Below are 27,180 nucleotides of genomic sequence, written 5' to 3'. Positions count from 1 at the left end.
TCTGGCTGTCCTGGAACTCACTCTGTAGACCAGATTGGCCTTGAACTCAAAGATCCACCTGCCTCTGCTGGGATTAAAGGCATGTACCACTACTGTCTGGCTACGAAGCAAATTTTTTAAAAATATTTATTTATTTATTTATTATGTATACAATATTCTGTCTGTGTCCATACCTGCAGGCCAGAAGAGAGTACCAGACCCTATTACAGATGGTTGTGAGCCACCATGTGGTTGCTAGGAATTGAACTCAGGACCTTTGGAAGAGCAGGCAATGCTCTTAACCTCTGAGCCATCTCTCCAGCCTCCCAAGCAAATTTTTTTTAAAGACAGGATCTCAAGTAGCCAAGGCTGGCCTCTATTTTGACTTGTTCCTGAGGATGACCTTGAATTTCTGGTCTTTCTGCCTCTGCCTCCTGAGGGCTGTGATTATAGGAGTGCACCACCATGCCCAGCAAAAGAGCTCATTTAAAACAAAGTCCTGACTTGGCATGGTGGCGCATCAAGGACTTTAATCCCAGCACTCAGAAGACAAATACAGACAGATCTTTGTGTTTTCAAGGCCAGCTCTGTCCTACATTGTGAGTTCCAGGCCAGCCCAGGCTACATAGTGAAACCCTGTCTAAATAAATAAAAATATTTAGAAAACAAGTCCTGCCAGGTGGACATAGTGGTTCACACATGGAATCCCAACACTAGGGAGTAGACGCAGGAGGAATGAAAGTCCAAAGCTAGCAGGGGTACAGGAGACCCTATCTTAAACACATGAATAAATACTGTTTTTCAGTTTGCTATTGTTAAAGCCCATATCCACCCCACTCCACTTCACGCCTCCCCAATAAGTAAAATAGCAGCCAATTCTCTACCATTCCGTAGGTAGAAGATCCTGAGCTATGCAGGACAGGAGAAAGGCAGATGAGAGCAAGTTCATGTGATGTGACTGACTAGCTGTTTCAGTTCCTGCCTTGAATTTTGTTCAGTGATGGGTGGTAACTTGGAATATACACCAAAATAGTCGGGCATGGTGGTGCATGCCTTGAATCCCAGCACTTAGAAGACAGAAGCAGATGGATCTCTGTGAGTTCAGGGCCAGCCTGATCTACATAGTGAGCGGCAGGACAGCCAAAGCTACAGAGTGAGCTTCTGTCTCAAAAAATAAATAAATAAAATAAAAATAAGCAATTTATAAATCAAAATAACCCATCCCCCCAATTGTTTAGCATCAGGATGTATCTTATCACAGCCATAGAAATGAAGGTAGAGCCTTCACCACTGCCCCCAACAACACCCTAAACACCCTAAACACTCTAAACACCCGTCCCCACCAGTATTCATCTCCACTCGAGTTTAAGTCTCTGTACACGGATGGCGGCTGGCTTCCTTTCTACAGACAATGCTGAGTAAACAGCCCACTTGCCCTCCTTTGGTTAAGCTTCATTGATTTCCAGCTTCTCAACACCAAGAGCTGTATCCAATTCTTGGCAGTGTCCCGGCTGGCGTGGTTCACTCTATTTCCACTAGGTGGCACTACTCACTTTGAAGTGCAGCCAAGGTTCCCACGGGTTCCAGACCTGCCTAGGAGGGGACCTTGAGGGAGAATTGAAGGGGGGAGGGGAGAGGCAGGAAGGGGAGCAGAGAAAAGTGTAGAGCTCAATAAATATCATGGGAAAAAAACAGGTTCGAGCAAGAATTAGTTACAATATTTACTCTATTTGTATCTGGCAAAATTAAAAAAATACTCTATCATCTATTAAAAAAAAATTTTAAAGGTTAAAAAAAAAGAAAAGAAAAAACGAGATAGTAAACCTGTCCAGACCTCTCTTTGCACAGGAAGCTAACATTTTAGCATCTCCCACGGAACATGTTGACGTGGTAGATGGGAGGCAGGGCACAGCTAGTGTCCTGGAGAAAGAAGAGGAGGTTTGTTTTCTTATTTTACATGCATTTTGCTGGCATGTATATCTATGCATCACATGTGTGCCTGGTGGAAATCAAAAGAAGCCGTTAGATCCCTGGGACTGGAGTTACAGTGAACTATGTGGGTGCTGGGAACTGAGCCGGGGTCTTCTGGAGGAGGGGCCAGTGCTCTTAACTGCCAAGCCAGCTCGCTACCCTAATCTCTGGATTTTTGACATTCTGACATTCTGAGCAAGAAGATGCTCTGCTCCTGTGCGCTCGTTCTCTCTCTCTCTCTCTCTCTCTCTCTCTCTCTCGTGTGTGTGTGTGTGTGTGTGTCTGCTCCTGCGCTCTGTGTGTGTTCCTGCATTCTGTGTGTGTGTCTGTCTGCTCCTGCGCTCTGTGTGTGTGTGTGTGTTGAGGGGGTCCTATAACTGGAGGGTATTTAGCTGCATCTCTGACCAATCCCCACATGGTGTCGGAAACAACCCTGGCCCTGCGGGTCTCTTGGGACTGCATTAACAGAACACCATAACTGGCAGCAGGTAAACTGCAAACTGTTATTCTTCACAGTTCAAAATGGCTGGCAAGAAGCTAGAGTTTGTCTTTTTCCATCTTCTCTTTTTCTACAAGGTCAAGACGATTATCTAGCTAAGAAATATTTGAGAGGGTCAGCCCCTTGACCCCACTCCAAGTCCTATGTGATACACCTGGCCTGCAATTTGCCCCTAAGAAAGTTGGTGTAAAAACTTTGGCCATGGGAGGGAGCCGTAGGTGAGCAGAGCACTTGCTTGGTGTGTGTGAGGTTTTGGGTTTAATCTTCAGCATCATTTAAAAATATGTGCCTATTAACTATATAGCATCATTTAAATATATATTTATATGCATTTCACTCTCAAAAGAGAAGGGGAAAGCCATTGGCAAGTATGCCCTGCAGTGCTGCCTCCAAATCCCTCCCTAAGGAGGGCTGGCTCGGCGCCCTCTCCCTTTCTTTTCTGCTCGGTGTAGCCCTTCTCAGGAGAATTTTTCCCACTCCAATTCCATCTTCTGATTTTGCTCAAGCACCCTGTGGGCCCTTCCCAGATTCTGGACTCGTGCTAACACTAAGGGGACAGTCCCTTCTCCTCTGTCTGGGAAGTATGGGTTCACCTATCTCTGACATCCCTCCAGCTCAGTAGTTCTGCTGACCTGAAGGTCTGTGACCATCTGTTCTGAAAACCCAACCAGGCTAGTGTCTCATTCCGGTACTCAGGAGGCTGAGGAAAGAGGATTGCTATGAGTTTCAGGCTAGCCTGGTCTACAGCGTGATACCTGGTCTGAAAAACAAAACCGAAGCTGGATAAAAGGCTCAGCACTTAAGGGTACTTGCAGCGCTTTCAGAGGACCAGAGTCCGGCTCCCAGCACCCACGTCTGAGGTCCAGCTGCCTGTAACCCCAACACCCTCTTTTGACCTCCACAGGTGCCTACGTGCATGTACAGGCACACATAAATAAACAATATACGAAACAAAACCCAACAACAAAAAGTCTGACTGGTGGCCATGATGTCCCAGCTGTGATGGTATGTCCTTGGCAAGGCAGCCAACCAGTTGGCCTCTGGCTGGTCAGCTCTTCCACTACCACCCAGACAAGCCCTGCGAGCATCCGTACCACCTGACATCTACTGAAGGAAAAGGCAGAACTCAAGGGAGAATGGCTGCTATGTGGTGCTTCTGCCAACCTGAGGGGGCTGCAGGTGGAGCCAGAGTTCCCGAAGACCCACTTCACCCCGTCTTCCCAGGGACCCGAGAAGAGGGAAGGGCTGACTCATCCACGATCACGGTGCCAGCTTGGCAGTTCACGTCGCCTGGCTCAATGCTAGTCACTCCTTTTTATTTTGATTAAATCTGTGACCTGGGCAAGGTAGGAAGTAGTCAGATACCAGGCTTTTCCAGAAGAAATGCTCTCTCCCCGGCCAGGGGTGACCTCTGGGAATGTAGCGAAGGAAGCAGTCACTGAGGTCTGGGTACCTGGTGAGTTTTAGCTGGAGAACAAACTAGTAGGGTTTGCACGTCTGAGTTCAGCGCCAGCTCACATCCTCGTGCTAATAAACTCTTCCCTGGGGAATTCTTCCTCCTAAACATGGAGGCTCAGGCAGAGAAGATGCTGGAAACGAGATGGAGAGCTGTGCATCATAAGCTCAGAAGGACACACAGAAGTTCCGGCCTCAGAACTATCCTGACATCTTGTGTGTCCTGGGCTCACAGTGGACATGAAGAGCTACACCGGCATTCACTCACTGATTCATCCGCTTTTCTCAGAGAGCGGGATATCTAGGACTGGGAACCAAAAGAAAACTGTAAACTTAAAACATTATAGGGGCCAGATAGTAGTGACGCATGCCTTTAATCCCAGCAGAGGCAGGTGGATTTCTGTGAGTTCTAGGACAGCCTGATCGACAAATCAAGTTCCAGGACAGCCAAGGCTGTTACACAGAGAAACCCTGTTTTGAAAAAAGGAAAAAAGAAGGAGGAGGAGGAGGAGGAGGAGGAGGAGGAGGAGGAGGAGGAGAAAAGAAGAAGAAGAAGAAGAAGAAGAAGAAGAAGCCCTAGTTCTAGCCAAAATTTTGAGTAAATTTACTTTTCCATATATGTAATCTTTTTCTCTGAATGCAGGCCAGCATTTGTACTCATAGTTAATCTTTTTTTGTTTTTGTTTTTTCAAGACATGGTTTCTCTGTATAACAGCCTTGGCTATCTTGGAAATCTCATTGTAGACCAGGCTGGCCTTGAACTCACAGAGATCTGCCTGTCTCTGCCTCCTAAATGTTGGGATTAAAGGCCTGCCCAACCATGTCTGGCTTCTTTTTTTTCCCCAAGAATTCTGCTAACACCCTGTTGAGAAAGACAGAGCCAAGGATGGGCCAGGTCATGAGAAGGACAGGCCAGAGGAGGTGAGCTCCTCAGGCAGAAAGGAACAGGTGCCCATGGAAGACTGAAAAGGGCTCTCCTGGGTGTTTCCACAGGCTCTGAGTGCCCGGGGTACATGTGGTCTCCAGATGGGAAGAGCCATCATCAAGAGTGTGTCAAAGTGAGACACAGACTTTCCCTGCCCCTTGACAGGTTCCTCTTTTGTCCTTCTTTATAGGGTGGATACATGTTTCTTTTCCCCACACCAGCTTTCAAGAGAATAGCTAACCAGATGTCTTGTCCATCTCTGACTCTGTGTATATGTCTCACTTATGCTTGACAGACAAGTGTCAGTGCGGTGAAGGAAAGATCCTGCCCAGAGCCCAAATGAAACCAGTCCAATCCACCAGGCCAGGGGCAGGGAGTTGCTGCACTGCCTGCACCGTCCACCAGGGGGAACCGTAGGCAAGACATGGATTGGATGCTGCTCGAGAGATCTTGAAAAGTAGGTGGAGCTGGCAGAACCATGCTCCCAAGCGATGTGATGAGACAGAAGGGACTTGGGTTCAGTGGACAGGACCAGGCCCGTGTGCTCCCCAGTAAGATACATAACAACATGACAGGGAACAGCCGGGGACAGAGAGGTGCATCCAGAAGGATTCTTGCTAGAAATGAGAAAATGTGAGGGTGATGTCCAAAGGTTTGTTCTTTGGGTGAGATCTGCGCTCTCAATGGGACTAACCTGCTCAGGAGCCTGGAGGTCTCCCTCTCAGCTCCCCTGGCTGGTGGCTGACAGCTGAAGCATGGGAGCTTTGGGCTGGTTACCACTCTGGTAGAAGGCTCTGATGGGAGAGAAGAAAAACTGCCTGATTCTCTCTCTCTGGAGTCTGACACACCCTGTATTCATGAGGAGAGGAGAAAGCAGAGAAAACAAAGGGGGGAGGGGCTGGAGATGCGGCCTCAGTTGTTAAGAGGACTTGATAAGCACCTTGAGGATCTGAGTTTGGATACTGGAACCCAGGAAAAGGGTGGGTATGTCCTTCCTTCCTTCCTTTCTTTCTTTCTTTCTTTCTTTCTTTCTTTCAAGATGTATTTATTTATTTTATGTGTGCATGTAAGTGCTCTATCTGCTTATACACCCCTTTATGCCAGAATAGGGTATCAGATCCCACTAGAGATAGTTGTGAGCTACCGTGTGGTAGCTGGGAATTGAACTCAGGACCTCTGGAAGAGCAGCCAGTGCTCTTAACCACTGAACCATCTCTGCAGCCCATGCGCTTTCACACCCAGCCCTGGTTGGGGAAAGCAGAGACATGAGGATCATGGGGGCTTGTTGGCTGCTACCCAAGCCAAAAACAAAAACAAAAAGCAAGCTCTGGGTTCAAGGAGAGACCCTGCCTCAAAGGGAAAATGTGGAGAGTGATGGAGGAGGACACCTTCCTCTAGCCTTTAGAGTACCCCCACACACCACACCTTCCTCCAGCCCTTGGAGTACCCACACACACCACACCTTCCTCCTGATCTCTCTCTCATACATGCGCATGCACACACACACACACACACACACAGAGAGAGAGAGAAAGAGAGAGACAGAGACAGAGACAGAGAGACAGAGAGAGAGAATAACAGGAGACTCAAGAGTTCTCCTCTCACATTGGGCCTGGCACAATAGCAATCATTTTCTCTATTACCTGACTTCCTCCTCACCAACACAGTGAGGTGGTTACAACTGGTTCTATTTCCACCTTACCCATGAAGATACAGGACGCAGAGGCCGAGTAACCTGTTCTGGAGCTGGATCTGGCTATCTACTCCCAAGCCTATGTTCTTCAACAGGACCCTGAAGGAAGAGGAGGGAAAGGAAGTGACATGTTCTGTAGCGATCCAAGACTGTACCATATGGAAAAAGCAGAATTAAAGGCTCACAAGAGGTCAGCGCTGTCCCCTTGTCTCAATCTCACCTTTCCCAGTTTGAGCCAGGATGATAGTCAGCCCTCCAAATCTGTGCCTCCACATCTGTGGATTCTAAAGTCTGAGGTTCAGCCAATTGTTGGTGGAAAATATTCTGAGATATACACACAACTGAAAATATACACCTGTGTGTGCTGGGGGTTCCTGGGAGATTTATGTATTTTAGGCTGACATTGAACTCATGATCCTGCTACCTCAGTCTCCCAAGTGCTGGGATTAGAGATGGGCAGCACCATGCTGTAAGCAGAGACTGCACATTGGTTTCTGGACCACCCAGACCCAAATAATCATGCAAAACTATATTAATTACAACACTACTTGGGCAATGATACAGACATATTCTTAGCTAGCTCTTATATCTTAAATCAACACATTTCTATTAATCTATGTATCACCACGAGGCTATGGCCTACCGGTGTCTGTCTCCTTTGGTAGTTACATGGCATCTCTCAGACTCTGCCTTCTTTCTCTCTATATCTCTGTTCAGATTTCCTGCCTGGCTATATTTTGTCCTGCCATAGGCCAAAGCATCTTCTTTATTAACCAATGGTAATAAAACATATTCACTGCATACAGAGGGGAAATCCCACATCAACATGCAAGGCACGTATAATCTTTTTTTTCTTGTCGTCATCCCCTTTAGAGTCTAAAGTCAGGTATGCCAGTAAGCACCTGTAATCCCAGCACTGGGGAGGGAGTGTCAGGAGGTCAGGAGTTAAAAACGCTTGGCTACTTAGAAAATTAGAGGCCAGACTAGAATACCAGATGCGGTATCAAAACAAGCAAAACAATGAAAAACAACAATAACAAAAACCAAGGGCTGGAGAGGCGGCAGTTAAGAGCACTTGCTGCTCCACAGAGGATTCCCGTCAATTCCCAGCACATACACAGTGGCTCACAGCCCAACCGTCTGTAACTCCAGCTCCAGCATCCTGATCTGAAGCCCTCTTCTCATGTCTGCTGCCACCAGGCACACACGTGGTGCACAGACACACACAGGCCAAACACACACACACAGAACATTTTTAGAAGGAAAGAAAGCCACAACAATAGAGTCTAACAGCTATCAAAAATAGTTCAATATAGCCAGGAGGTAGTGGTGCACGTCTTTAATCCCAGCACATGGGAGGCAGAAGCAGGCAGATCTCTTGTGAGTTTGCGGTCAGCCTGGTCTGCATAGCAAGTTCCAGGACAGTAAGGGCTACACACAGAGAAATCCTGTGTCAAAAAGCAAAAGAAACAAAGAAAGAAAATAGTTCAATATATATGTATATAGATTATAATTACATAGTACATTGGATTATATAGAAGTAATAATAATAATCTAGAGTTAAAGAGTATGGAAGAATTCACGCAGTAGATATGCAGGTTTGAAACCGTTTTTATAATGAACTTGAAAATCCAAACATTTTGGTATCCAGGGTGTTGCTGAAGCCATACTCCTTCAGATACAGAAAGCTGACTTCATGCCTACCTCGGGTCTCATTCTGCAACCAGGAGAGAAGCTGAGGACAGACAGGGAGAATAAGGGATGTATGCTTTGGAGCGCCTGGCATGGAGTATCCATTGTGTGTGCATGCATGGGGGAGGGGGCGGGCGGAGGGGGGCGACTTTAAGCTACTTGGGCTAGCAACTCACCAGGGTTTAGATGGGACCAAAAGTACCCTCATCTGGGAAAACTGGACACCAGCAAAGAAAGTGGGGAGAGGAAGATGAGCAGATCTGAGTCATGGTGACAGAGCCATAGGGTGACCCAGCAAAGGGGAGCAGCAGAAGTGGTGAGGCTGGGGTGGGAAGGCATTCCTCAAAATCTGACCCCGGGGTCGGAAGCAAGGGTATTTTCCTAAGACAAGTTAGTGCCCGGAATTCCATTATAAAATGGTGGCCTAGGGGTTGCCAAATGACTGACTCCTCAGCCCAAGCTTCCTGATGTCCACCTAAGATGTAACTAGCTATCTTGAAGCCACACACTCAAAAGCTCCTAGGCTCTTTTGTGCTTTGGGCTGGGGGAGGCGGCCAGCTGGGCTCCTGGCTCAGTTCCCACTGAACTTTGCCAGTTTGCTGCGGTGGAATCAGGATACCCTGTGGTCCTGGGAGTAATTAACCCTCAAGCAGCCAAGCCTTTGATCTTTATTTAGAGAGTGAGGGCTTAGAAGGATGCAAACAAAGCAATAATTTGAATACTAACACTTTAAAAAAAAAACAAATGCTTGAGCTTGGCAAAGGTCTATTCTGAAAGTCTGAAATGGGTGTGGCATGAAGAATTTACGAAGGCCTCAAAGATCTTACGCGATGAGCAAACCCCTCAGCCAGGAAGGAGATGCAGCTTCTTTCCCTGCGACTCTAAGTAAATCCCAGTTGCCTGGTACCTGAAGTCTGCCCCCACCCTTGCACAAGGACCTCAGTCTCCTGGAAGTTGGGATTGCAGGCATGCCAGGCAAGGGGCCTTCCTCTCTAAATGCAGCACTATTTTTCTTCTAAGCACCCACTTAGTGAAGCTGTAAGAAGTCCGGATCTGTGCCAATACCCCTCCCCACACACAAGCCAAGCATGAAGCCACTAGGTCATCTCCAGAAACATAGGTCAACTCTTTTGGAGGTCTCTAAGCTATAAACAAGAATGACATTTTCCAATGTAGAGACTGGCTGGCACCTACCCCCCAGGACAGACAAACTGTTCCTGTCAGGGTGAGAAGTTATCGTTTGGTGTTCCTCTACTTGGATTCTATTGCCTTCAGCATAATATTCAGATTTTGCCCAGACCTCTTGAAGCTCTTCAGCCTACCCCCCATCTTACCTTATCCCCTCTTACTTAAAGGCTCTTCAGATACCGCGATGGAGCTCCCTTCTTCCCAGACTGCATTTTCCTCTGTTTCTCCACTTTTTACAATTGATTCAGCTTCCCAGGCCATCAAAGCCCCAGAGGACTTCATTGAATGCCCCAGCCTGTGTTCCTGACTCCCTTGAAGCCCACGACATTTTCAAGTGGGCTTCTATTTAGCGATCCTACCATCCTAAAACCTCCTGCATGTGTGCTTTGATCTTGCCCTGGGTAAGAAGGACCAGTGGGCAGTAAAAAGTCACTTCTCTGATAGCTTTTCCTGACCAGCCTGCCTTCTGGTGGCCTTAGATCCCTTTCTGTTACCCTTCTGAAGGGAGGTGGACCCGTGGATCCTTATGGCCCGCTCCAGCAGCAACTGTGAGTTGCTTGGGGGTAAATATGGATCCGTGTGGGTTCTAATAGTCTGTCTCATGACTGTGAGTTGCTTGTGGACGAACGTGGGCCGGTGGGTCTCGAAGGCCTGTCTCTTGACTGTCAGTTGCTTGAGGGCAAATGTGGAGCCCAATTTTGCCTGAGGCATCCAGCAGTTTAGCTCCCTGCTAACTGACCAGAAACAATGCTAGGGCAGGGAGCGTGGCTTCGGTGTTGTCGTTGTCTGGTGTTCGGCCCCCGGCTAAGCGCACTTCGAGAATGGACCCCGGCCGGGGTAGAAGAGAACCCATGAGGCGATCTTCAGCACAGAAAAGGTTAAGCCACCATCTCCCCCCCACCCACGAAAGACTAGGGGGCGAGTGCGGCAGAAGGTCCTGTTTACCGTGGCTCCCCCTCGGCGGCGGGCCCTGGGAGAGTGGTTGCTGTGGCAACCGGCCGGGCGCCCGCCAGCTGCGGATTAGCTCACTGGAGCCGCGGGATGGGTCGGGAGGAGGGGGCGCGCGTCGCGGCAGACGATCGCGGCGCAGCCCGAGGCAGAGGAAGGGGCCGCGCGCGCGGGCGGAGGGAGGGGACGCAGCGCGTCTCCGAGGCCGGAGGCGGCGGGGACCGGACGGGAGCGCGCGCGGCGGGGACCCGAGGGGCTCGCGGCGGCCGGGGGAGGCCGCGCGGACAAAGGCGCGGAGGGCAGCGGGCCATGGCGCCCCAGGCCCCCGCCGCCGCCGCCGCCGCCGCCACGGGTGTCCGCGATATGCGCCCCGGAACTCGCGGAGCCGTCGCCTGCGGGGAGGTAGGACCGGGAGCCGGAGTGCGGGGCGAGCTCGGGGGGAAAGCCGGGAGGGTACGAGCGGGGGCGGCGAGGAAAGTGTGCTGGGGCGAGCCGGGGCTCCTCGTAGGCGGCGCTGGGGACTTTTCAGCCCGACCGTAGGGACGCGCACGGAGAGCTATCCAGATCGCCTTCCCGGGTCGGGCTGACTTCGAGGCCGAAGAAAGTTGCAGCCGCTGGGCAGAGCCCGGCCCTGCGCTGTGCCGGAGCTCCGGGACGCCTGAGAGTGAGTGCGCGTTGTGAGAGGGCGTCTGTACGCCGGGGTGGGGGAGTCCAGACGGCTGGAGTCAGGATTTGCAGTGTTGGAAAGTGGGGATCCTTGGGGTTTACTTCCCACTCCCGCCAAGAATGGAGTTGGGAGCCGATGGAGCCCAGGGTAAGTGAGTCTCTTAACAACACAGGATATAATCTTGTGTAAGAGGGGCAGCGAGATACGGAGGAGTCCGACCACTGAGACAGAGGAAGCCCAGCGCCTGGAATCCGTAGTGATGAGCTGGGACAGGAAGCTGGAGGGTGGGGGTTGCCCTCCTTGGGTAACTAGGAAAGTGCGGGATCCCTGATTTAACCAGCCTGCTGAGGAAGAAGCAGGCTGACTTCTGGCCCAGTGCTCTGATGGCTTTGGGGGTTGTGACTTCAACTCTCCAAATGACAGGTAATTGTGGGGTGTGGTAATGGTGTTCTAATAGGCACTTTACAGTGATTTGTCATGTAACGCTTGCACCTGCTGTGGTGGGTGACTGGAGCCTTTCTCCTTCGGTAGCAAACACCTGAAGAGTGGAATAGACCTGTTTAGGGAATGGCCCACAGAGGAGGAAGTGGAGCTTCTGAGAGGAAGCTGAGGGCAAACTGAAACAGACTGTAGTTTGAGACAGGATCTCAGAATGTGACCCAAGCTGGCCTCAAATTTATAATCCTCTTGCCTTAGCTCTCTAAGGCAGGATTGCTGGTAGGAGCAGTCAGGCTCAGTTCAGGGACTTGTCGTCCTTGTTGTTTTTGTTTTGTTTCTTGAAACAGGGTCAGGGTCTCAGGTAGCTTACGCAGACCTTGAACGTGATTTTAAATTTAAATTTTTTGAGATTTGATTTATTTTTATGAGTGTTTGCCTCATAATGTCTGTGTACCATGTGTATACAGTGCCCAAGGAGGCTTTGGTGTGGGTTCCCTGGTACTGGAGTAGCAGACAGTTGTGAGCCTCCCTGCGAGTGGTAGGAATCCAACCCCAGGTCCTCTGGAAGAACAGCCAGGGCTCTTAACTGACTAGCCATCTCCCAAGCCCCGGAATTACAGGAGTGTGGCACACACCTTTATGAGACGCAGGGGATCAAACCTAGGGTTTCCTGCATGGGAGTGAGCACTCTACCTACTAAGCTATATCTCCGGCTCTGAGACTTTTTAAAAATTGAAACAGTTTTTATTATATTTTTGCTTATTGTGTATGTGCCATCAGGCATGCGTGTAGATCAGAAGACAGTTTGTAGGAGTTCGTCCTGCCCTCTCACCTCGTGTGTCCTCAGGATTGGCAGCAAACACCTTTACCTGCCGAGCTATCTTGCCTTTCCTCAGAGACTATTTGTAGGTAGGGTAATGCAGACGCTGGCAGAGAGTCTTACGTCTGGACGCTCATTCTGGAAGATTTGCACCCTGTCTGGACACAACTTCACTCAAAATGCTCTGTGTGGTAGTCAGTGGGGACACAATGATCAAGACAGCCTCTTTCATCCTTCCAGAAAATACCATTCTAGTCTGGCCTGGCTATTCCTGCTGCATGCCACAGAACCAGGAGAATCCAGATGGCTCCAGGTTCAGAGGGGATGCTTGTGAGCCTTCACCAAGAAGGCACAGGGAAGATTGTCTGGGGCAGAGAGAACAACATAGGGAAAGGCGAAAGAGGCAGGCATGGGGGAGAATCCAGTGTGGCTGCAGCATGGAGTTAGAGCCTTCACACACACACACACACACACACACACACACACACACCGCTCCTGTGTGTGTGTGTCTGTCTGTCTGTCTATCTTGTCTGTCTCACCAAGGCAGGCAAGGTAAAATGGAGAATGAGGAGTTCCCCAAAATAAGAGTGATGGACCCCGCTTTGTGTCTTAAAAAGCTCACTCCACCCTTGATGCCAGGGAGACCTGGGCTCTGCAACCTGGTGGGGCAGCGGTGGTGAGGCAGGAGGGATGGGTGGAGTCTAGAAGTCAAGAGGTAGGCAAGGGTGCTGGTTGTAGGCACTTACTTAAACTAAACCCGAAACCCAGAGATGCTCAGCAGGAGGAAGCAAAAGAAAAGGGACATTTTGAATGGCCTGAATGGAGCAGATTGCAGCACTTGGACAATGAACTTGGCTTCCAGTTTTCTGGCAGCTTAGGAACAAACAAAAATGCACTAGATTGCATAGTTTTGGATCGGGGACAACAGAAAGCATACAAATGAACTTTCAGAACAGATTTTTTCCTGGAATTGAACTCAACTGGGAGTTCATCCGGAGAACTTCATGTAAAGACTAGGGAGTGTTGGGGGGAGGGTAAAGTCTTCATCAGTAAACAAAATGACAAACATAGATAAGACCAAGGGGGGGGATCCTTATCAGTGTTACAAAAGATGAGATGATAAACTCCACAAGACTGTCTTCCTGTTCCGTCTACCACAGGTCTAGAAAAACAGCTTGGGTTTTGGTGAGGGTGAAAAATGTCAGCTGGGGTGTGAACAGTCGTGGTACAGTGCCACCAGAGACAGGGAACACCTGTAGGGACAAGACAGTGATGTCATAGGAAGTGGCGTACTTCTAAATGTAGAAGATAGGGCAACCGGTTACCCAGCCACAAACAGGAAGGTGGTACATTAGCCTCTATCTGTCAGTGGCTTGGCAGAGACCCTGGTGTAGAGAAGGGGAGCCAGGAAGACCCTAGTGTGCCAGAATCACCAGCATCCTGAAATGCCATTCAGTGGCAAAATGGGCATAAGCCTTAGGAGCAGCATTTCGGGTTTCTCTCCTGATTGACACATCCCAGATCCCTCTGCCCTTAGGCCTTGATTCTGAGTCTGCTTCTAAAGGGGTGGGTAGGATTCACCAGATCTGAACTCTCCCCAGAGAGGTCTGGTGAATGGGGGATTGTTTGCACAAGGAGAAGTTTCACAAAGAGTGAGCTGGGAAGTCCCGCACAGGTTTCTAGTGACCCTTCCCCTCTGAGGTCTGCACAGGGTGCCCACAGCCTCGCTCATGAGCTCTGCAGGCTTCATGGCAGGTCTGACAGAATTATAGCTCCCATTCGCATCGAGGAGGTGTGGGCTTCTGCTCTACCGCCAAGTTTCTTTTCTCTCTCTTCATTTATTTATTTTAAATTTTTATGTGTGGTGTTTGGCCTGCATGTGTGTCTGTGTACCCCAGCTAACATTTCACCCTCACCAAAACCCAAACTGTTACTCTAGACCTGAGGTAGTCATAGAGGCCAGAAGAAGATTGGAGCCCCTGAGACTAGACTTACAGATGGTTGTGAGCTGCTACGTGGGTGTTGGGAATCAAACCTGGATCCTCTGGAAGAGCAGTCAGTGCTTTTAACCCTTTTAACTGCTGAGTCATCTTTCCATCCCCCTTTTCTTTCTTTTATTATATATTTTTTTAAGATTTATTTTATTGTATGTGTATGAGTGTTTTGCCTGTGTATATGTATGTATACTAACTACATGCCAGGTGCTTATGGATGGAGGTCAGAAGGCTTCAGATTTCCTGGGACAGGAGTAAGATGGTTGTGAGCCACCATGTAGATTCTGGGAATTGAACTTGGATCCTCTGTAAGAGTAACAAGTGCTCTTAACAGCTGGCCAGCTCTCCAGTTTCTTTCTTTTGAAGTTGTTATTTTTAAGTGTGTGTGTGTGTGTGTGTGTGTGTGTGTGTGTGTGTGTATACACGGGTGCCCATTGAGTCCAGAAGAAGACCTAGGATCCTGTGGAGCTGGAATGGCAGGTGATTGTGAGCTGTCTGACGTGAATTCTGGGAATGAATACAGATCCTGTGCAAGCTCAGTACCTGCTCTTAATTGCTCTAACGTCTCTCCACCAGCCTCACCCTCCCAACCCCCAGTTTCTTTGCTTCTTTGACTGTGAGACAGAATTTCACCATGTAGACTGGCCTTGCTCTTGTGATTCTTCCTCCTCAGCCTTCTGTATTCGTGATTTTTCTGTTGCTTTGATAAAACACCATGACAAAGGCAACTTTCAGAAGAGTTTATTTGGAACTAATGGTTCCAAAGGGTTAGAGCCCGCGATGGCAAAGCAGAGTTGTAGGCGGCTGGAGCAGCAGCTGAGGATGGACATCTCAAACCCCAAACGGGATGCAGAGGAAGTTAACTCAAAATGATGTGCAGCTTGGAAACCTCAAAACCCACCCCCAGGGACATAGTTACTCCAGTAAGACCATACCTCCTAATCCTTCCCAAACAGCCACCAACTGGGGACTGAGTATTCAAATGCCCTGGGACTTCTCAGTGTTTGAAATGCTGCAGTCTTTCGAGGCTGAACTACAGGTGCACACCATCATAACTGCCATATCTGTTTTTTCAAGACTGGGTTTCTCTGTTAATAGTCCTTGCTGTCCTGGAACTAGCTCTTGTAGACCAGGCTGGTCTTGAACCCACTAAGATCCACCTGCCTCTGCCTCCCAAGTGCTAGGATTAAGGCATGTGCCACCCCAGCCCGGCTCAAATTTCTTAATATTTTAGACTTGTCTTGTATCTTAGAATATATATTTAAATGCCAGAGAGGGATGTTTGGGGAGCGTTGTTTTGTGGTAGTAGAGTCAAATGCAGGGGTTCTTACATTCTAGGCAAGCTCCTTACCACTGAACTACATCCCCAGGCCTAGGGAGAGAGATTTTTAAAATAGCTGTTCTTCCCATTCACCTTCGTACCAATTAAGGCAAAACAGTTTTTTTTTTTCTGAGAGTGGTCCTAAGCAAACAGTTTGTGTGTGGGGGGGGGGGGGTAGTATTGTTTTGATTCTGGTGAAGGGGTGGTCTTCAGATGGCTTCAGTAAGAGGCTGGTCTTCAGATGATTTTAAGGTTCAGGATTGTAGTTTTCACCCTCTGAGGGGACTCCTTTTCTGAAGGCTGATAAATCTTGGGTTCCAAAAGGTCCCTGGAGGGCTGGAGAGATGGCTCAGAGGTTAAGAGCATTGCCTGTTCTTCCAAAGGTCCTGAGTTCAATTCCCAGCAACCACATGGTGGCTCACAACCATCTGTAATGGGGTCTGGTGCCCTCTTCTGGCCTGCAGGTATACATACACACAGGCAGAATATTGTATACATAATAAATAAATAAATATTAAAAAAAATAAACAAAAGGTCCCTGGAGACATATGGGCTGATCATAGATAGCAAGTAGTCCAGGCTGACCCTGCTTGGGGCCACGTATCCCACAGTCTCTGTGTAGCTCTTGATCTTGCTGCCTCACCCCAAGATCTTTCATTTTTCAGAGGGTTTCACTCTAGCCTTGACTGTCCTGGAACTCGCCCTCACACTCAGAGATCCGCCCGTCTCTGTCTCCAAGCACTGGGATTAGAGGCATGCCGCACGGCTACCGGTTTCGCCTCGAGATCTTTGCAGGTCCTTCTGTATTGCTCGCCTGGGGGTCGGGGGACCCTTTCCTAAGGCTCCCCTGGATTGTTTCTTCGAGAGATACCGGTGAGATGGCTTTCTCACAGAATGTTGGCCACACACTCTCTGAGCTGTAAGACCTCACTGTTTTCTCAGCCACCTCTCAGCCCACATTCTTGCCCCTCTATGACACTAGGGACCTAGCCCTGGGCCCAACCGAGAACCTCGAATGTTCATGTGTGGACCATGTTGCCACCAGAACCTCAGGCTTCCTCAGAATCCAGAGGCTGCTCTAGGCTATCCTGAATGTCTTCTCAGAGGTCAAGAACAGGAAGGCTGCTGGGCCTGTCTGTGCATTAATAACAGGAGGCAAGTGATCTATCTGCTCAGCCCTCCCCTTTGATGCACGGAAGCCACAGTCAGACAGACCTTTGCCCTAGTTTTAAAAGCAGAGGTTGACTGAGGCAAAAATCAACTTGGTTTGCATAGAACTTGGGCCCTATATCATCTGGGCCATAGAACTTGGGCCCTATATCATCTGGGCCATAGAACTTGGGCTCTGTGTCATCTGGGCCATAGAGCTTGGGCCCTGTATTGTCTGGGCCAGAATCACTGCTTTGTCCCATTTGATGAGTTACAGTCCTACAACCTCCTCTTACTACTCAGTTTTGAAAACCAAGTAATGGGGTTTTCCCTGGCCTGGGGCAGGATGGGGTGAATCACCCTCGTAGCAAATTTAGGGAAGAGACTGAATGCCCTTGGGGCTCCAGGACTTGGGCGGATGCCAAGCCGGGAGTAGGGTCAGGATGGAGACCTGTGACTGTGACTACGGCTACTTTTTCTGTGACCATGGCCTGCTCAGAACACTTGACAGACTAGTTTAAGTACAGGGTCAAATTCATTTCCATTAGTGTTTTGCTTTCTTAGGATTTATACTTTGAATTTTTCACTTTTATGTGTATATGCTTTCATGTGAACTAAGAAAATTGTGTTTATTATAAAACAGTATATAAGCAGTATATAAAGAGAATATGCTGAAAGATGAAGGTTCTCCCTGTGCTATCACCAGCCTCAGAGAAGGTTGGTGTTTGATATATGAACACTCTTTTTTCTTTCTGTACCGGAAATTGAATCTAAGGCCTTTGCATATGGTTGGCATTCTCTCCACTCCTGAGCTGTATCCAACCTTTTTTATTTTAATTTTTTAAAGATTTATTTTTAGCTGGGTGGTGGTGGCGCAAGCCTTTAATCCCATCTCTAGGGAGGCAGAGGCAGGCGGATCTCTGAGTTTGAGGCCAGCCTGGTCTACAGAGTGAGTTCGAAGACAGCCAAGGCTACACAGAGAAACCCTGTCGAAGGGGGGGATTTATTTTATTTTTAATTATGTGCATGTATGTCTATATGTGCGTGTGAGTGTAGGTACCACTGGAAGTCAGAGGCATTGGATCTCCCTAGATCTGGAATTACAGGTGATTGTGAGCTGCTTGACAGGGATGTTGGGAATTGAACTCAGGTCCTCTGCAAAAGAAGTATATGCTCTTGACCCTGAGTCTCTATTTTAACTTTTTATTGTATTTAGAGAACAAGTGTGCGTGCGCGTACGTGCATGCCTGTGTGTGTGTGTGTGTGTGTACGTGCATGCCTCTGTGTGTGTGTGTGTACGTGCATGCCTGTGTGTGTGTGTGCGTGTGTGTGTGTGTACGTGCATGTGTGTGTGTACGTGCATGCCTGTGTGTGTGTACGTGCATGTGTGTGTGTGTGTACGTGCATGCCTGTGTGTGTGTGTGTACGTGCATGCCTGTGTGTGTGTGTACGTGCATGCCTGTGTGTGTATGTGTGTGTGTGTATGTGCATGCCTGTGTGTGTGTGTACGTGCATGCCTGTGTGTGTGTGTGTGTTTGTGTGTGTGTGTGTGCGTGCATGTACATCCCACAGAGCTCATGGAGGTCAGAAGAGATTTTGGGGGAGTCAGCTCTCTTCTACCATGTGGGTCCCAAGGATCGAACTCAGGTCATCAGACCTGCAGCAGGCACCTTTCTCTGCAGAGCATCTTATCAGCATCATATTCCACCCCTTTTCTTTAAACACTACCCCATTGCTACCATCCACTCCCGCACAGCCCTGACAGGCCTGGAAATCACTGTCTAGACCAGGCTGTCCTCTGCTTTCAGGGTGCTGGACTTAAAGGCTTGTGTCACCTTCGTGGGCTCCTCTTTAGCTTCTTGTTTTCAAACAGCAACATTATATTGCCCAGAGTGACTTTGAACTCACTGTAGCCTAAAAAGGCCTTACCTTTGACCCAGTTGTCCTCGCCTCCTAAGTAGCTATGGTTGCAATCCTGCATCACCAAGACTCCTAGGTCTTTTTTTCTTTGTATTAGTGTGTATGTATCTATATCTATATATCTATATATATTTGGCAAAATGGAAGAATGTCTGTAATGTAGTTTCACAATGAAGCATTTTATGAGAATAATTCTATGTAATAGCCTTCTTTCTATTTTTATTTTATGGGCATTGGTGTTTTTCCTGCACGTATGTTTGTGTGAGGGCATTGGGTCCCTGGAATTGGTGTTAGAGACAGTTGTGAACTGCCATGTGGGTGCTGGAATTGAACCTGGGTCCTCTGGAAGAGCAGTCAGTACTTTTAACTACTGAGCCATCTCTCCAACCCCTAACAGCCTTCTTCGTAACAACTGTCTGAGGTGCCTCTGTTTCAGTTAATTTGTTTAACAAGCTATCAATTTATAGTTCAATTTTAGTTACTGTAAATGATGTTGTCACATGCCCTAAGTCTAACATTTCTGTCAACTAAATTCCCAAAGCTGGAACTGCTGGGTTAAAAAAGATCTCAAAGGCAAATACTTATTGCATAATGCTTATGCCCGGTAGTGGCTTCTTGAAAGTGAAGTTCTGATGGTCTTTTTTAGATTATATATCACCTGTCTTCCTACTTCGCTTGTCCCCACACCAGCTCCATGCTGAATTTGAGTTTATATGAAGTGAAAGTTGGGCACATTCAGAGGCAATTTGTTACTGTGTTGTTAGGTATAAAAAAGCAACGTGTTAAAACTAGAGTTCCTAAGGAAACTTTAATGGATTGGTATCTAACAGATTGACTGGATTTTGTCTCTTGGTGTTGGTCACTTGAGTCAGTTTGAGATGGGTGTGGTAGCGCATTTCTAGATGCTGAGGCAGGGGGATTGTGAGTTCCTTGACAACCGGAGCCACACAGCAAGACCTTTATAGAAAAACAAAACAAAACAAAATGAGTCACTCGGTACCTCTTTCTCTCCCTTGTGTTTATTTATTTATTATCGTATTTATTTACTTTTTAAATTTTGTTTTATATTATCTTTGAAACAAGGTCTCATGTAGCCCAGGCTAGATTCTTACTCACTGTAGTTGAAGATTAGACTATAGAACATTGTCCATGCTAGCTTGTCAAACATTCTTTCTATCAGTTGGGCTGCCCACTGCTTCATTCCCCTTGTTCTCAGAAGAGAAGATCCAGTCAGTCAGATTTGACTCAACAGAAATCCCCTGCAAATCCATACTGGGTGACAGCTGGTGGCAGCCGTATACAAGCTCGCCCGGGGCTGGAGATGTGGCTGGGGTAGAGTGTTTGCCAAGCATGTCTAAGGTATACTGCAAAAATAACAAAGGGATGGTCACAAATCGGGGACAGTGCTGGGGTTAAAGGTGTGCACCAACGCATCCTACCGACTTCTTCCTTTTTTTTTTTTTTATTTTTGAGAGGGTTTCTCCATAGCTTTTTGGTTCCTGTCCTGGCACTAGCTCTTCTAGACCAGGCTGGCCTCGAACTCACAGAGATCCGCCTGCCTCTGCCTCCCAAGTGCTGGGATTAAAGGCGTGCACCACCACCGCCCGGCCCCACTGACTTCTTTTTGAAGCAACTACAGGGTCTTGCTGTGTTGCCAAGGCTGACCTCAACTTGTGATCCTTCTGTCTCTGCCTCTTGAATTGCTGGTGCTGTTTGTGCATACCACTGTGCTTAGCATAAATAAAAATGAGTTTTTCTTCATCATAGGCAGAGCCTGGCCGGTCCTGTAGGCTGCACATTATGGCTTTGCTGGCAAAGGCTGAAAGGCAGAAATATCCATTCTCCTGGTCTGAACAGGTGTGTTGGCTTAGCAGAATATTTTGGTACTATTCTCCTCTCTCCTGGACTTTCCTAGCCCTCTAGAACAGCCGTTCTTGACCTGTGGGGTTTTGACCCCTTTGGCAAACCTCTATCTTCAAAAAATATTTACATTACGATTCGTAATAGTAGCAACATTACAGATGTGAAGTAGCAGTGAAAATGACTTTCTGGTTGGGGTCCCCACAACTTGAGGAACGGTGTTAAACAATGGCAGCAGCGTTAGGAAGGCTGAGAACCCTGGTCTTGAGTTCCTGAACCCGGATTCAGGAAAGGAGAGCATGCAGGGTGAATGACTTAAGTTTTGCCTGTGAACTGGTTGTTCCGAAGCAGTGAGTCAGAGGAGGTGGTGCTGTGCCTGTCCCTCCAGCTCACCATGGGGAAGCAGGGCCTGACACCTTCCACCCAGCAAACCAAAAGCTTGGAGCAAGCCCTTTCTGTCTCTTTTGTTCCCTTCCTGTCCCTGGGAAACACAGGCAGACTTCTCCAGATGAGCCAAGCAGGAGTTTGTGTAGGAGTCTGTGACAGGCCCACCACAACCACCATCCTGGGAAGGTTGTTAGCTTAGCTAGTGACAGGGCGTGGGTGCTCTCATTTAGTTCCTGGGCACAGTGTGAGATGGCAGCTTGAGACCCAGGGCCCACATCCCTTACAGATGGAGGGAGGACCACACTTTCCTCTCACTTGGTCAGAGATAGGACTATAAAGACAGGAGAGCCCTGAAGCGGCTGACTCTCCGCTCTGGGCTTCTTTACCAGGAATATTGTGTCTGACTTCCTAGGGACAGAGGAATTATCTACTCCCTTCTCTGGGCTTCAGGTGATATTTGTTCAGACTTGCAGTGGAGTAGGTGACGGTGTAACCAGAGCGATCCTTTGGCGTCCTTTGGTGACTGTCCTCCTTTCCATCTGGGCCATTTCATCATTTGTGTCAATGGCAATCGGCAAACGTTCCCAAGTTCCCAGGACATCAAAGAGGGAGCATGATCTCTGTTTACCTCCCAGCTGACTGAAGCATCCAGCATGATGGGAAAGTGGCAGAGAGAGGCCAGAGCTGTTTAATGGCTCTCAAAACAACCAAGCTTAGATTCCAGCCCTGCATGGGCAAGGCCAGGAGAACCTGTTATCCCAGGATCCCTGTCCCAAACACAGGACGGTCAGCATATCTGGCCTAGGACTGAGTACGGAGACCGAGGTTGCCTCCAGCTACACATGGAGCTTAAGGCCCACGATACCAGTTCCTTGGAGGGAAGAGAAGGCTGCTTTCAAAATGGGGAGAGGGGACTGGAGAGATAGCTCAGTAGTTAAGAGCATTGCCTGCTCTTCCAAAGGTCCTGAGTTCAATTCCCAGCAACCACATGGTGGCTCACAACCATCTGTAAAGAGGTCTGGTGCCCTCTTCTGGCCTTCAGGCATACACACAGAATATTGTATACATAATAAATAAATAATTATTTTTTAAAAAAAAGATGGGGAGAGACAGCCTGCAGTTGGAGAGTGTCAGAGATAAGTCCCCAAGTTTATCTCCCCAGAGCCCTGAAGCTGGCTTTTATCCCTAACCATCTGTAAATACAGGGGCCAGTTCCTCGTTGTCATGGTTGTTGATCCCTTCCTGGAACCCAGGTCAAGGCTGAGAGGGAGTTGGTGTGCACTGTCACCTTTGGGCCACTTGTCAGAGCCTTGAACTACCACTGGTGTGCGCGCGTGTGCATGGCCACCTGGAGCCACATCAAATGGCCATCGAAGAGCTAACCAGAAGGCAGGTTTTTAAAAATGGCTTAGTTATTTTTATCTTACGTGCATTGGTGTTTGTCTGCATGTAAGTCTGTATGAGGGTGTTGAATCCCCTAGAGCTGTTACAGACAGTTGTGAACTGCTGTGTGGGTGCTGGGAATTGAACCTGAGTCCTTGGGAGGAGCAGCCGGTGCTCTTAACCAATGACCATCTCTCCAGCCCCCAGAAGGCAGTTCTGATTGGCTGGTGCCCATGTCACGTCTTTAGCACATAATTTGATGCCACCTCTTCCCACGCCACTCCTTAGTACTGTGCGTAGACGATGGGAGGGGGTGTGCCCTGGTATACAGGAGGAGGTTTGTTTTTTCCCTTCCACCTTTTTGTAGATTCTAGGATTCAAACTCGGGGCTTCAGGCTTCCAGCACTCTTCCTACTGAAATACTGCTCAGACCCCCTAGTGAGCTTTCGAGAAAGCCATCTTCACCGCTCACGTTGTCATTCACAAAACGTTTGCGTCTCATTCACAGTAACCCAAGGCTGGGCTAGACAATAGTAGGGACATACAAAAAAAATGTAAAACAAACTTAGTTAACAAACTTGAGTCTATAGTCCTAGCTTCTTGGGGGGGGCTGAGGCAGGAGAATTACTTGAGTTACTAGCCTAGGCAATATAGGGAGAGCCTGTCTCAAAATGGGGAGGTTGGGAGGGCTGGAAAGATGACTCATGAGTTAAGAGTGTTTGCTGCTCTCTCAGAGGACCAGAATTCAGTTCCCAGCAGCCACATCAATTAACTCCCAACTGCCTTTTTTTGTGCAGGGACACAAGCTCATGCGCTCACACACACACACACACACACACACACACAATTTTATTTTTATTTTTGTTTTCCAAGACAGGGTTTCTCTGTGACTTTAGCTGTCCTGGAACTCAATCTGTAGACCAGGCTGAAATTGAACTCACAGAGATCCCTCTGCCTCCAGAGTACTGAGATCAAAGATCTGCACTGCACTGGGCCTTTACACACAATTTAAAATGAAATTTTTTTAATAATAAAAAAAGTTCAGCTGGGCGGTAGTGGAGCTTGCCCTTAATTCCTAGCACTCGGGAGACAGAGGCAGGCAGATCTCTGGGTTCTGTGAGTTCGAGGTCAGCCTGGTCTACAGAGAGAGTCCCAGGACAACCAGGGCTACACAGAGAAACACTGTCTCAAAAAACAAATAAAGAAAGAAGGTCCAGCACACATGTTGGAAGGTCCAGACACAGCGGTGTAAGAAGCAGCTGAGTGGAGGGAGGAGAAGCCATAAGAGCCGCCCTGTGCTGCTGGTTCATGCGCACCTCTCAGCTTGGCCCCTTCAGAGCTGCTCTTGCCGCCTTAGCTCATTGCTCTGCCTACTCTTTTTATTTCTCCCGATCAAACACCCAGTGTTAGCATGTACAAAAGAGAACAGCTCTTCATCACAGACCTTCCACGTTCCCTAGGGTACCAAACCTATCCTGCTCTCAGAGCTTCCCGTGTCCCAGCTCCCCAACCTTCTGTCTTCTTCCTATCTCCCCACCGACATCCTAGCATGCAAATCTTGCTCCTTCCAGATATTGGAGCCCTTGTTCTGAGGCCGACCCTTGCTTTATTGCTGAGGTTGTGCTCAAACTCGGTTTCTGAGCCCTGGGATTACACATATTTTCCATCATGTCAGGCAGTAGTAGTATGGTTTTTATTGCTCATAACACAGTACCAGAGACCAAGCAAGTTATAAAGAAAACAGGTTTTATTTTGGCTTGGTTCTGGCCCAAGGTCAAGGGATAACATCTGGCCACGTCTTTTTTTTTTTTTTTTTGTCAGAATCCTGAAGTGATAAGACATCACTTGGGTTAGGCTGGGAGCAGGGGGACACTTAGCCAAGCTGGCTTTTTTTTTTTTTTTTTTTTTGGTTTTTCGAGACAGGGTTTCTCTGTGGCTTTGGAGCCTGTCCTGGAACTAGCTCAGTGGACCAGGCTGGCCTCGAACTCACAGAGATCCGCCTGCCTCTGCCTCCCAAGTGCTGGGATTAAAGGCATGCGCCACCATCGCCCGGCGCCAAGCTGGCTTTTAAAGAAGTTTTAAAAGGGCTGTTAAAAGAGGTTTTTGTTTTTCATTTTGTGGTTCTGGGGTTTGAAGCCAAGGCCTTAAGCATTCTAGGAGGCGTGTAGCATTGTGTCTCCAGTGGAAACTGGCTTTTGTAGTAGACCCACTTTCTAGATAGCTCAGTAACCCAACCTGTTCATTGTGTGAATGGGTTTCTTCATGAAGCCAGAGGCCTGATCACCTGAGCGGTCCCACACGATCTCACCTCTTAATTCCTCAGAATGGGGGTTAAACATCAGTGCAGGCTTCAAAGGAGCCATGTTCAGATCATGGCTTGAGCCTGGTCTGGGAACTAGTCGGGCCTGGTTTCCTTGAAGACGGCTGTGGCTCCCCAGTGCCCACTGCCCTCCTCTGAGTGCTCGCTGTGTTTCCTATTTACGTCTGCAGTGGTTAAGTCAGCGCTTAGCCAGGCCCACTGGGATGTTTCCTTAGCTGTTTCGCTCACATTCCCTGGGCCCGACTGGCCTTTTTCTTTTTTCTGCCAGGTGATGGAGATTATTGGTCAATTTCAAGTCTATTCATGCTGCCTAAGATTAGCTAAGTGAGATTGTAGGCGAAAGACCGTTTTCCCGCATCTCAACGCTAATGAAAGCGCTAACGAAATGAGCATTCTTGTAGGCACTGTGTAGTTCCTAAGTACAAAACACCGGCAGAGATAGTAAACAGAAGACAAGGGCCTTGGCTCAAAAGAAACTGGACAATAGTGCTGGCTGGGAAGGCCAGGACAGCAGGCTTGGTGACCCACGGGACATCAGATGAGGGTCAGCGTGTCCTGGTTGTCTGTTCTGTTATGGAAGGAAGGGGCTCAGCCCTTGCAATAACCCAGACTAACTTTCTCCGATTATGTTGTCACTATGATCATTTGCTTGAGAGTTGTCGGTGGGTGTGTGGCTGCGGGGATAGGGAATGGGTTTATATAGTGCTGTGGATTGAACCAGGGCCTTGTATATAACATATATGCAAGTCCTGTATGTTAGGAAAGTGCTCTGCCATTGAACTACACACCCGCCTTGTCTGAGAGTATTGTAGAATTTCATAGAGCTTGGGAACACTTAGCCCTCTAAATGAGTTGAGGGTGCGGTCCTTATCAACTCGGGACCCTCTGCTGTTCATTCCTGTTAGTGTCACTTGTTGGGGGAGGCTGAATTAAAACCACAGCAGACATTTGTTGGCACCTATCTCAGAATGTGCCCCGAGCTGAGTGCCCAGCAGGTGCAATCTCACTTCATCCTTCCCAAGGCCTCTCCAAGCCGCTGGTAACACCAAGAGGACGAGGCTGAGGAAAGCCACTGGCCAGGCCTGCAGCTCTCGGGCTCGCTGGAATCCAAACCTGGATCCAGAACCATTCAAACCCTTGCTTTAACCATCACACTAGGCCACATCTCCCACCCCTTCCCCAGAACCTTGGGAGCAGCCAGGGGCGTGGCCAGCATGGAAGATGACGTCTCCCTCCAAGATCGCTGTCTTTTGTCCACATGTGCTGGCTGCGCGCCAAGCCTGGAAACTCTCTGCTCATGGAAAGAAAGAACAGAAGCCAGCAAAAAAGGGTGGGAAGAAGGCTGAGGGGGAGGAAAGGAAGAGAAGGACAGGAAAGGGGGGAGGCTACACAGCTGGAGCTGGGTGGCTGCCAGGAAGCGAGTGATGACCTCCAGGTGCATTCCGCTCAAGTGGCTGCGTGGTGGTGTGGTGTGAACATCCAGCCCTGGGAGGCACAGGCCCTGGGGCTCTCCGGGTGACCACAGCCCAGGACAGATGAGCAGGGTGGCCCTTCCTCTTCTTTGTGTGACAGTTCAGTGAGGTCAGGTTAAGGCAAACATCAGGAAAGCCTGCAGAGAGGAAGAAATCCCAAACGGCAGTGTGGGGCTGCCTCTGAGAGTGTTGGAGACTGCCCAGGCGTGCCGCTGTACCAGGGCATGGGCGGTGGACAAGGCGCTGGCCGCTTTGAGTGAAGTGAGTTGAGTGAAGTGAGTGAAGGAGTTTGAGTGAAGTGAGTGAAGGAGTTGAAGGCTGTACCCTACCCCACCCCCGACGTCTGGAATCCTGAGTCTGACTACCTGTGTTCATGCAGGCATGGCCAAAGTTCATCTCTCCAGATGTCTGTAAAGGGGCAGCAATGAGTTTTGTGTGAAGATGGAATGAAGCCAGAGGCGGTGGTGCACGCCTGCAAGCCCAGCACCTGAGAGGTAGAGGCAGGAGGATCTGGAGCTCAGTCACCCAAGACTACGTAGAGAAGAGTTCAGGTTGGCCTGGGTTACACTGAGCAAGGGCAGAGAATGGCGTTGCATCCCTTTTAGAAACCTCTAAATGAATATTGCTCAAGGGTGTGGTCATTCACACCTTTAATCCTAGCATTCGGAGGGTGTGAGCAGTGGGTCTCTGTGAGTTCAAGGCCAGCCTGGTCTCCTTCGAGAGTTCTAGGCCAACCAAGGCTCCATAGTTAGACTCTGTACCCTGCCCACCCCCCAAAAAAAACCCAAAACAAATAGTAAGTTGTGAGTAATTCTAGCTGTCAGTTCATTATTGCATCTAAGTTTGAGGTTAACATAAACACAGAAGCCTCAGGTAAAAATATATGAATAAAACCAATCACAGATGGTTGTGAGCCACCATGTGGGTGCTGGGAATTGAACTCAGGATCTCTGGAAGAGTAGTCAGCACTCTTAACCTCTGAGCCATCTCCCTAGCCCTTAAAGGACATTTCTATGATGAAGGCTCTTATTAAATGGAAAGGTTTCGGCTAGACTGGAGGGGGGAGAACTATAAAACACAGGAGGTAGATGGAAGCCGA

The 27,180-nt window shown here is 48.6% G+C and overlaps 1 protein-coding gene and 1 long non-coding RNA gene across 3 annotated transcripts in view; one reads left to right on the top strand and one right to left on the bottom strand.

The window, feature by feature from the left end:
- Positions 1 to 1,561: 1,561 nt before the first annotated feature.
- Positions 1,562 to 9,585, bottom strand: LOC121463325. The gene is made up of 3 exons (XR_005976432.1): positions 9,549 to 9,585; positions 6,532 to 6,621; positions 1,562 to 1,584 (listed from the first exon to the last, which is right to left on the bottom strand). It is a non-coding gene; the product is annotated as an uncharacterized LOC121463325 (long non-coding RNA).
- A 905-nt stretch (positions 9,586 to 10,490) lies between these two features.
- The window catches only part of LOC121463473 (DENN domain-containing protein 2A-like), a 96,709-nt gene continuing 80,019 nt past the window's right edge, over positions 10,491 to 27,180 (top strand). For both annotated transcript variants that reach the window (XM_041675711.1, XM_041675710.1), the window contains exon 1: positions 10,491 to 10,752. The gene's annotated coding sequence lies outside the window, so the exon portion shown is untranslated. The remainder of the gene's footprint in view (positions 10,753 to 27,180) is intronic.

The sequence above is a fragment of the Microtus oregoni genome, unplaced genomic scaffold (assembly GCF_018167655.1).
Source record: "Microtus oregoni isolate MIOR12 unplaced genomic scaffold, Mior012 000026F_ref0000081, whole genome shotgun sequence".
Classification (NCBI taxonomy): Eukaryota; Metazoa; Chordata; class Mammalia; order Rodentia; family Cricetidae; genus Microtus; species Microtus oregoni.
This window is presented reverse-complemented; position numbering and strand designations above follow the sequence as displayed.